We start from the raw sequence: 10,782 nt of genomic DNA, 5'->3' as shown, positions 1-10,782 counted from the left end.
GCAACAATGAATGAATGGAAATCCAAAATCTCTGTAAATGTTCATTAAAATTATTAAAACAAAATCTAAACAAAATAAAAATTAAGAACAACTTCTTTAGTGGTTTATTCAGAGTTTATCTTTCAATCCTCTGTTCATTTCTCACTAGAAAGCAATTTTGCTTTAATTGATTTTTCTAATAACTACAGAATGTAATTATTTTATGGTGACTCTAATTGGATTAATCTAAAAATGCAAAAACAACTATGAATTTCAAAAGGAAAATACTAAATTCATATTTTATGTTAACTTGAATTTGGGAGACTTGCTAAATGTAAGATTTTCCAAGGAATGTAATAGAATTTAATTGTGAATCTCCCAATTCTAGATTGGTTCTTAGTATAATTATTTCCCTCAATACAGAAAATGAGAAGATGCTGTGTTTGAAAGAGGAAGATCTATATTGTTTGGATGTAGGGTCTGTCTCAAATATTATTAAACTTTAAGAATGACATTAATAAATTTTGCTTGTTGTTGTTGTTATGTTCTGTCGAGTAGTCTGCGACGAATAGCAACCCTATGTACAAGAGCCCTAAACCCTGCTCTATCCTGTGCCAGTGTTACTGTCTCTAACACACCTACCCTCACTACCCTAGTCACTGCAATAATCCATCTCATTGATGGTCTCCCTCTCTTTCTCCATCCCCCTACTCTTCCAAGCATGATGTCCCTCTTCAAGGACCGGTCCCCTCTCCTTGCAACATGTCCAAAGTATTTCAGATGAAGCCTCAGAATCCTTGCCTCCAAGGAGTAGCCTGGTTTCACCCTCTCTAGGACAAAGGCAGAATGTTAAATGATCCAAGAAGCATTAAAAGAAGATGAATGGAGTTGGCTGACACAGAAGAATTTAATGAAACAACATGTAAGCAAGAACCTGTGGTGATGAAGGAAGAAGCCCAAGCTGCTCTGAAGAAATTGGCAAAAAACAAGGCTCCAGGAGTTGATGGCATACCAATTAACATATTTCAAGAATCAGATGCTGCCCTGGATGTGCTCACTAACTTGTGCCAAGAAATCTGGAGGACAGCCTGGTCAACTGACCCGAAAAGATCAATATTTGTTCCAATTCCAAAGAAGGGTGATCTGACAGAATGTGGAAATTATCAAACAATATCATTAATATCACACGAAAGCAAGATTCTGCTGAGAATTATCTAAAAACGACTGGAGCAACACATCAACAGAAAACTGCCAGATGTGCTGGCTGAGTTTAGAAGAGGCCGTGGTGCTAGGGATGTTATAACTAATGTTAGATGGATCTTAGCTGAAAGCAGAGAGTACCAGAGAAATGTCTATCAGTGTTTCAATGACTATGCAAAGGCTTTTGACTATATGGATCACAAAAAGTGTGGCTGACTCTGAGAAGAATGGGAATACAGAACGTTTGATTGTGCTTATGCTAAACCTCTATTAGCACCAAGAGGCAGTCATCAGAACAGAGGAAAGAGACTCTGCATGGTTCAAAATTGGGATGAGTGCTCACCAAGGATGTGTTCTGTCTCCATACCTTTTCTATCTATATGAAAAACAGATCATCAGGGATGCTGGGCGTACGAGGAAAAATGTGGAGGAAGAATGTGACATCAGGATCGAAGAAAGATTGATCAACAACCTGTGTTATGCAGATGACACAACCCTGCTTGCTGAAACTGAGGAGGACTTGAAGCACTTGCTGCAGAGGGTCAAGGACTACAGCCTTCAATATGGGTTGAAGCTCAACATCAAAAAAACAAAGATTCTCACCACTGAGCCAATTGGCAGCATCATTATGGATGGTGAAGAGATTGATATTGTTAACAATTTTAGTTTGCTTGGCTTCACCATCAACACTCTTAATACCAGCAGCCAGGAAACCAGGTCCTTGGAGAGGGACATCTTGTTTGGGAAGGTGGAGAGACAGCACAAGTGAGGAAGACCCTTGATGAGATGGATTGATTCAGTGATTCTGGTAATAGGAGTAGGTGTGTCAGAGACAATGAGGTTGGCACAGGATAGAGCAGGGTTTAGGGCTTTTGTACATTGGGTCGCTATGAGTCGCAAGTGACCCAATGACACATAACAACAACAAGAAGACAAACCTGTATGTTCTCCTGGCAGTCCATGGTATATTCAACACCCTTCTCCAGCACCACAGCTCAAAGGCATCAATTCTCTTTCTGTCATCCCTAGTCATTTCCAGCTCTCTCACACATAGAAAGCAATTGTGACTATGGCCTGGATCAGGCACAACTTAGTCTTCAGACCAAAAATAAATATACATAAACTTATTTCAGGTTCAACAGATTGTAGCTAGGTTTAGATACATAAAACATCTGCTTCTCCTCTCTCTACACCCTCCTCAAAAGTCTTCTGTATTAGGAAGTTATTAACATGGGACGTTTTTATGTGTTCTTTTAAAACGAGAGATTAAGCAAGAGTTTTACTTTATAAAATGAGGTCTTCTCTTGGTTGCCTGTTACAATCCTTGGAATCACGCCTAAACTTGAAACAGCAATTTAAAAAGTAAATAAATTCTGCTAATGGCTGTTAGAGAGTCTGGTGGCACAGTAGGTAAGCACTTAGATGCTAACAGAAGGGTCTGTGATTCATCCCAACAGCTGCTCTTCAGGAAAAAAAAAATGAGTCAGCCTGCTTCTGTAAAGATTTACAGCCTTGGAAACCACATGGAGCAGTTCGCCTCTGTCCTGCAGAGTCACTATGAATCATAATCAACTTAATGGCAATGGGTTTGGTTTGGAATAGATATTAAATATGTAAATGGGGTAGATAAGAGTAGGGAGTAAGTCTAGTTAAATAGTGAACACTAAAGAAAGCTGTTAGGTACCATCAAGTCAGCTCCTGCACACAACAGGAAGTGGTGCAATTAGAACTATAAAATCAGCTCTGTGAGAAAGATACCTTTTCAAAGGACATCTCTTCTACCATCAAAAGCCTATATAACCTTCATTTTCAAATGTTACATTCTTTTTTCAAGTAGCAAGGCATATTTTTTATAGTCCAAATCCAATCAAAATCATACTAACTCACTATGCTCTGTTTTAAGCTAATCATAATTCATCTCCTGTTTGGACATTTAAAAGTCTGACCTCAGTCTGTATGGAGGAATTTAAAAGTTCACAAGAGCCCTGGTAATGCATCTGTTAAAGCTCTCAGTTGCTAATAAAAAAACTCGGCAATTTGCATCCACCTGTTTTAAATTCACCAGCCTCTCCATGGGAAAAGGATGTGTCAGTCTGCTTCTGTAAAGATTTATAGGTTTGGAAACCTTATAGGGAAGGTCTATACTGTGCTTTAGGATCATTATGAGTCAGAATCCACTTTATGGCACTTAAACAGGGTGTGGAGAGTGAGTATTGGGTTGATGGACCTTCTTCCTCATCTTGTCTTTTGTATTCAGAGCTCACAGCCTGTTGAGTATGATTTGTAAACAGGGGTGGAGAAGAAAGTGCCTTAAGAGTCATTGAGTACTTTTCTGTAAGCAGCCCCGATAATAAATATTATGCATTAAAAAAAAAAAGTGCCATTGAGTAATAAGTTGTTTCTGGCTGAGATCAGTCATGAGGATTTAAGTTAAATTACATCACCCATCAAATAAGGATGACTGGAGTTTCGATAAAGCAATATGCATTGATAGAAGGCAATCTTTATGATCACATTTGTTTTGCGTCTTTCTCAAGTAGTGTTGTTAGCCTAAATTCCATGAAAACCAGAAGCCATATCCACTGCAGCTGAGTCTTTTCAGACTCATAGCAGCTACCCTTTGGTTTCTGAGGATACAAATGTTTACAAGAAGAGACCACTCTCTTCACCTTTCTCCTGAAAAGCTGCAGGTGAATACGAACTGCTGAGGTTTTGGTAGGTAGTTCTGGTGGCCTGGTTTGAAGGGATTTGCCCTGCTGCACCAAAGACAGCATGTTTCTTGCAACCTCCTGCACTGTGATTTACAGCTATGGAAACCCAGTGGAGGGCCAACCCTGACTCTCCCACTTTATGGCAATGCGTTTCTTAGGTAAGCCTTGCATTTAGGGGTCCAGTATGTAACCCATCTCACATCCAGGGCACCTTAGTTCTGTAAATTCAAACTCAAACTCATTGCTATTAAGTCAGAACCAACTGATAGCTGACCCTCCCAAGGGTTTTTAGAGGGTGTAAATCACACAGGAGGAGATTACTCATCTTTCTGCTTTGGAGCAGCTGGTGGATTTAAACCACCTGCCTTCCTCTTTAGCACTGCAATTCCTTACCCTCTAGGCCACTTTCTTTTGTTATAAAAACATTTAATACATGAGAAACTATGAATTGTGTATTCAAATTTTATGCAATATACTCTGCTAATATAGCTGCTAAGCTGGAAGGTAAAGATTAAATGCTGATAGAGAAAAGCATTCACTTTTTATTTTTAATTTTTTTTTTTAAATAACATTGTAGGGGCTCTGTCTTAGAGACACATCACACAGAAAATACTAGTTCTGAGCAGGAGGCAGTGAGAGCCTACCAGGTGGACCATATTCCTCCCTCCTGCACGAAGTCATTCCTCCTTTTCTGCATGTGGGACAAGAGCCAGTTCTATTGCAATGTCAACATCATCAGTGTAGAGTGGCCTTTCGCTGGGAATATAGGTGCTGGTAAGGAGCAAGTAAAGCATATTCTGGGTCATCTTACTTATTGGTTTATTTGTTTATTTTTCTGGGGCCATAATTTCCTTCAAAAAGAGATGGCCTAATTTACTTATTTATTCTACTTATTCACTGGTACAGTGTCCTAGAAAGCACTTGAGCAATGCCCTGGTTTTGACCTTGTTCTACCTTCGACAGTTGTGTGACTTTGGGTGAGTACCTTGGCCTCTCTTGAATCTCTTCACTCCTGCTGAAGGGGTAGGTGATGATTGCCTCTCAAATTTATAAGAATTCATGAAAAGATATGAGAATTTTCAATTGCAAGGTCTTGCTCATGGTAGTTGGTTTACAAAGTACTATTTCCTTAACAACTCCTAACACCTTTATTCCTCATTTGATGACTTGCCTCTTTTCTGAAGGACATGGTTTTTGACATTTCAGTGTCAGTTTGTAGTTAAAAAGAATGCACTGGCAGAATAAGTTATTTTTCAAATGTTCTCTCTACTATAAGGCCCTTATCAATCTTTGCATGAGAAATAACTTCAATAAAACAAATTGGCCTATTTGGGAAGGCATACTGTTTCTCCCTCTTTTCCCAGGCTGACCATATTTCCCTGGACAACTCAGGTATCAGGAAAACACCACCTGTCGGAGTTAGAAGATCATGAGCCTAGATTGCTGACTGAAAAGGAATGATACGATCAGTGAGATTTGGAGTTTCTTGAAGGAGTTCTACAGAGACATATCTCACAGATAAAATTCTAGGACAACAAATACTATCTCAAGAAAGGGTGGCTTACAAAATAAAACTATTTCTTAAATGTTTACTCAAAGACATGCTTTGTTCCTTGGTCCAGCAAAGTAAATTATTGACAGTAAATATCCTGTACAACAGGTGCTTTGTTTGCACCTAGGTCATGTGGCTATCACTTTCTTAAAAGAGCAATTGTGAGACTGTCATAAGTTGGAGAAAAAGGTACAATAAGTGAACCAACACTCAGGAGAACTGGATTCGGATCCTGAGCCTGTCTCTCTGTGTGGCCCAGGGCATAAGCCAGTCCACCCATTATTTAATTCCTGGGAAGTAGAATTGATGAAGAACCACTCCGTCACTAAAGGGCTTTTTTTTAAAAAAAAAATAATCTTTTTCTAAATTAATTTTAATGAAAGTTTAGAGAGACTTTGGATTTCCATTCATTCATTGTTACTTTTCTAACTGCCCACTCCTTGTCCCGTCCCCTAATTTGCTCTTCTCTTTGAAAAGTAAAAGAAAAATTATTTCATTGTTATACAATCCCTCCCCCCAAGTCCACTCCAATATGCAGCCTTCATTCTGGACTCCTGTCATGACAATAATACCTAATCATACATCCCTTTTAAACAGTTCTCTCCCTCATCTGTTTCAATGCAGTATACATTATCTGTCCCCTCTCTTTCAATCTCCCCTAAACAGCTTTTTAACAATAATGGCTTCTGATTTCAGTTTAGGGAAAACTAGAATGTAGATATAGCTAAATGTTTCAATAGTTTGATTTAACTTTTTGTTGTTGTTATATACTGTCCAGTTGCCTACTGCTCAGAGTGACCCTATGTACAATATCACTGAACCCTGCTCTATCTATCCTGAGCCAATTTCACTGTTTCTGATACATCTCACTATTCTAGTTACTGTGTCAATCCATCTCATCCAGGGGCTTCCTCCCCTGCACTGTACCTCCACCCTTCCAAGTATGATATCCTTCTCCAAAGACTGGTCCCTCCTGGCTACATTCTCGAAGTATGTGAGATAGAGCCTCAAAATTCTTGCCTCCAAGGAGCAGCTTGGTTTCACCCTCTCCAGGTTAGACCTGTTAGTTCTCTTGGCAGTCCATGGTAAATTCAATACTTTTCTCCAGCAGGACAATTGTTGTTATGTGCCATTCAGCTACTTATGACTCACAGAGATCCGATGTACAACAGCTCTGAACCTTGCTAATTTTGAGGCAACCTCATTGTCTCTGACACACCTACCTCCATTATCCCAGTCACTGAGTCAATCCATCTTACCCAGGGTCTTTCTCTCTTGCGTTTTCCCTACACCCTTCCACACATGATGACCCTTTCCAAGGTCTGATCCCTCCTTGCAACATGCCCAAAGTATGTCAGCTTTAAAAAAAAAGTATGAAGTTTTAAAATCCTTGCCTCTAAGGACCAGCCTAGTTTCATCCCTTTCAGGATGAACTAGCCACTCATAAAAAGTTATACTTAAATTTCTTGAGCTACCTCCTCATCGTCAAACCATTCAAACCATACTTAACCATTCATGCTACGATCACAGCAAAGTAGTCTTCAATATGAATTGAACTTCAACACCAAGAAGATAAATATTCTCACCCTTGGGCCAATTGGCATCATCATGATAGATGGAGAAGAGATTGAGATTGTTAACAATTACAGCTTGCTCAACTCCACAATCAATACTCTTAGCATCAGCAGTCAGGAAATCAAAAGATGAATTAGATTGGTAAAATCTTCTGTCAGGAACCTCTCTAGAGTGCTGAAGAGCAATGATGTCAGTCTAAAGACTAAGGTGCATCTAATCCAGGTCATAGTCTTCACAATTACTTGCTTTGCATCAAAGAGCTTGACAATAACTAAGGATGACAGAAGAAGAATCGATGCCTTCTAATTGTGGTGCTGGAGAAGAGTCTAGAATATACCATGGACAGCCAAGAAAACAAAAAGGTCTGTCTTGGAGAAGGTGAAACCAAGTTTTTCCTTGGAGGCTAGGATTTTGAAGCTCCATCTCACATACTTTGGGCATGTGGCCAGGAGAGGCTGGTCTTTGGGGAACCTCATGCTCAGAAGGGGGGAGGGACAGCACAGGAGAGGAAGACCCCAGATAGATGTTGATGTGTCTGAATTAGTGCAACTGGTGCAAGGACAGGGCAGGGTTCAGAGCTGATATACTTAGATAGGGTCGCTCAAAGCCACATAAAAACAACATAGAAGCTCATCACATTGGATTTAGGATTGTTGTTGTTGTTATGTGCCGTCGAGTCGCTTGCAACTCATAGCGACCCTATGCACAACAGCCCTAAACCCTGCTCTATCCTGCGCCAACCGCACTGCCTCTGACACACCCATCCCGATTTATCCTAAAAAAAAAATTCAGGGTAGGTTGATAGTCAATTTGGAGGATGTTTACCAAACATATAGTTTTTGCTTAAGTTCTTATTAAAATGGTAGTCTACTGCCCAAAGGTGTTTGCAACAATAAAAAAATGTCTTTTTCATCAGAAAGTGGTTTTGATGATTTTTGTTGTTGGCAGTGTTGTATTTATTGAACTAATATAGACTGGATTTCCTCTTTTATTGTTTATGGTCTAGAGAGGTAATCTCCCCAGAAGAGTGTAGGTTCTGCAGAGTTATTAAGAGAGTAGAAAGAATATGTCCATATTTGACTAAAAAGGAATAAAAATTAAGCCTTCTAAAATTTAATATACGGATACCCATTGGTGACATCAAAGGTTCGGCTCACATGTCAGCCATTCCTTTGTGGTAAGCAAGATGTTGAGAAACGATTGTGTGGTATTAAGGATTTATTGTTCCAAATGGCAACCCTAGTCTTTGAGTTTGCCATGTGGATGAACAGGAATATGTAAAGACCCTAGTCTTTGAGTTTGCCATGTGGATGAACAGGAATATGTAAAGAGGGTATATTAGTCACAAGAGGATCGGCTAGTCTAACCACTAAATTGAGCAGATTCAGTGGAAGATACTGAAAATCTCATCACCAGCAAAGAAGGAGCAAGAGAATGCAGCATGCCCTTCAGGACCAGAGATTCTTGGACCAGTCAGACTTAGAGGAGAGCAGCAAAGAACCAGAGATCTGACATGAGATGGATCTGACCTCAGGACTGCTATACCATACTTCACCAAAGAAGACATTCAGATGGCCAACAAACACATGAGGAAATGTTCAAAATCCCTAGCTTTAATAGAGATGCAAATCAACACAACTATGAGATAGCAAATTACCCTAGTAAGAATAGCAAAATTTAAAATAACAGCTAACAGCAAATGCTGGTGATGTTGCAGAGAAACTGGAATTCACCACTGGTGGGAGTGTAAAATGGTGCAACCATTATGGAAGGCCATATGGAGCTTTCTCAAAAAGTTGAAAATAGAAATACCATTTGACTGGGAAACAGCCAAAGCAGTAATCAGAGGTCAATTTGTAGCCAAAGCAAACAGATCAAAAGGCAGGAAAAAAAAAAGGACTGCTATACCACATAACCAGAGCTAAAAGCCATTGTCCAAGGTTTTTTTAAGACCGAGGGCCTATAGGGTAGATCCATAATCGGCAGGACTAAGCTTTGTATCACTTGCCACTAAAGCCACAAGCCTGAAGGCTGAGATGCCTTGGGCACATTTCAGAAGCTGTGCTGAGTGATTGTATCTGTTACCAGACTGGAAGTCTCTGACTTCTCTAATACAGATCTATGTAGTCTGTGAGATACTACAAAGGAGTTTTGACCCAGTAAAACAGTAAGATTGCTGTTAGGATGAACAGAGAGAGGTTCAGGAGAATGGAGGGCATGTCTTGCCTTATGGAAATTGGCTTGGATTGTTGATGATGTTGGTCGGGACAATTCTCTTTGTGGAGTTGGTAAAGGTCAGATATGGCCATTCCCATATCACCCTGGCTCTTTTTACAAGTAGAGGATTGGATATGGCCCTCTCTTTATTTTTAACAATAGAACAACATTTGATAGTTTATTTATTCTGGGTTAAGTGCATTTATACATTATATATTATTGTGGCATCCACTTCCTTAACTGGAAACTCTATGAACTTTGGACAATACTTATAGAAAGCCTTCAGGCTTTTTATTCATAGGGTCGCTTTGAGTTGTGCTCGGCTCGACAGCAATCAACAACAACAACACTACCATAGTATCTAGTTTAAACTATCTGGTGACCTAGTGGGCAGGAAATTGCACTGCCAAACCCAAAGGTGAAGAGTTTGACTCCATTAACTATTCTGTGGGAGAAAGATGGATAAGCTCCTCCCATGCAGGTTACAGCTTCTGAAAACCTGCTGGACAGTCAGATATGAGTTGGCTCTGACAGAACAGTATTAAGTTTGAGCGTTGGGGTATTTTTAGTGTATACTAACCTAACTTGAGAAAGCAATTTTAACAATACAACAGTAAGAAAATGGCCAAATTGATGCTTTTATTCTAAGTTCTTCATCAGTCATATTAATAAAAGAAAAAATAATGATAACATGATAAGATATCAAACAAAAGTTAGTGCGGCATGTCTTGTTGCTTCTAACTGATCCTCCACTGGGTCTTCAAAGGCAGTTTAATTGGGCAAGAGGAGATTGCCAATCTTTCTCCAGTGGAGCAGTTAGTGGATTCAAATGACATGCCTTTGGTATGGCAGTGCAGCTCCTTACCACTAGGCCACCATAATAATGAAACTCCTCTTAAGTGTTTCACTTATATATATTATTACTTTATGGGTGCTATGGATGGTGTAGTTAATAAATTGTGCTACTAACCCAAAAGTGGGCCTTTCTGGTGTTTTTTATTGCCAATGGTTTGGCAGGAGAACGGTGGGCAGCATCATTCCATGAGATTTACAGCCTCTGAAAATCCGCAGGACAGTAAGCTATGGGTTGGTGCAAACTCATAGAGTACATGAGTTTGTGAATGAGTACTTGATGAGTTATCACTTTATTTCTTCAATAATTTGAGCTATGGAACCAGTTAACAAAATTACCAGAACCAGATTTTTTTAACCACTTTATCACAGAGTTCATTTATTTTTAAATTTTATTTTATTAATTTTAATGAACATTTACAGAGATTTTGAATTTCCATTCATTCATTGTTGTACTTTTCTCCCTGCCTACCCCTACCCCCTCACCAGTTCACTCCTTTCTTTGAAAAGTACAAGAAAAAGTCTTTCATTGGTACACAATTCCCCCACCACACCAAGTACATTCCACTATGCATGCAACCTTAATTCTGGACTCTTGTGATAACCATGATATCTATCATATATTGCTTTTAAATTGTTCTCTCCCTCATATGTTTCAATGAAGTATACATAATTTATCCATTTTTTCTCAGTCTT

Source organism: Elephantulus edwardii, unplaced genomic scaffold, assembly GCF_000299155.1.
Source record: "Elephantulus edwardii isolate Elephantulus edwardi_28Jun2011 unplaced genomic scaffold, EleEdw1.0 scaffold00134, whole genome shotgun sequence".
Taxonomy (NCBI): domain Eukaryota; kingdom Metazoa; phylum Chordata; class Mammalia; order Macroscelidea; family Macroscelididae; genus Elephantulus; species Elephantulus edwardii.
Note: the sequence above shows the minus strand (reverse complement) of the source record.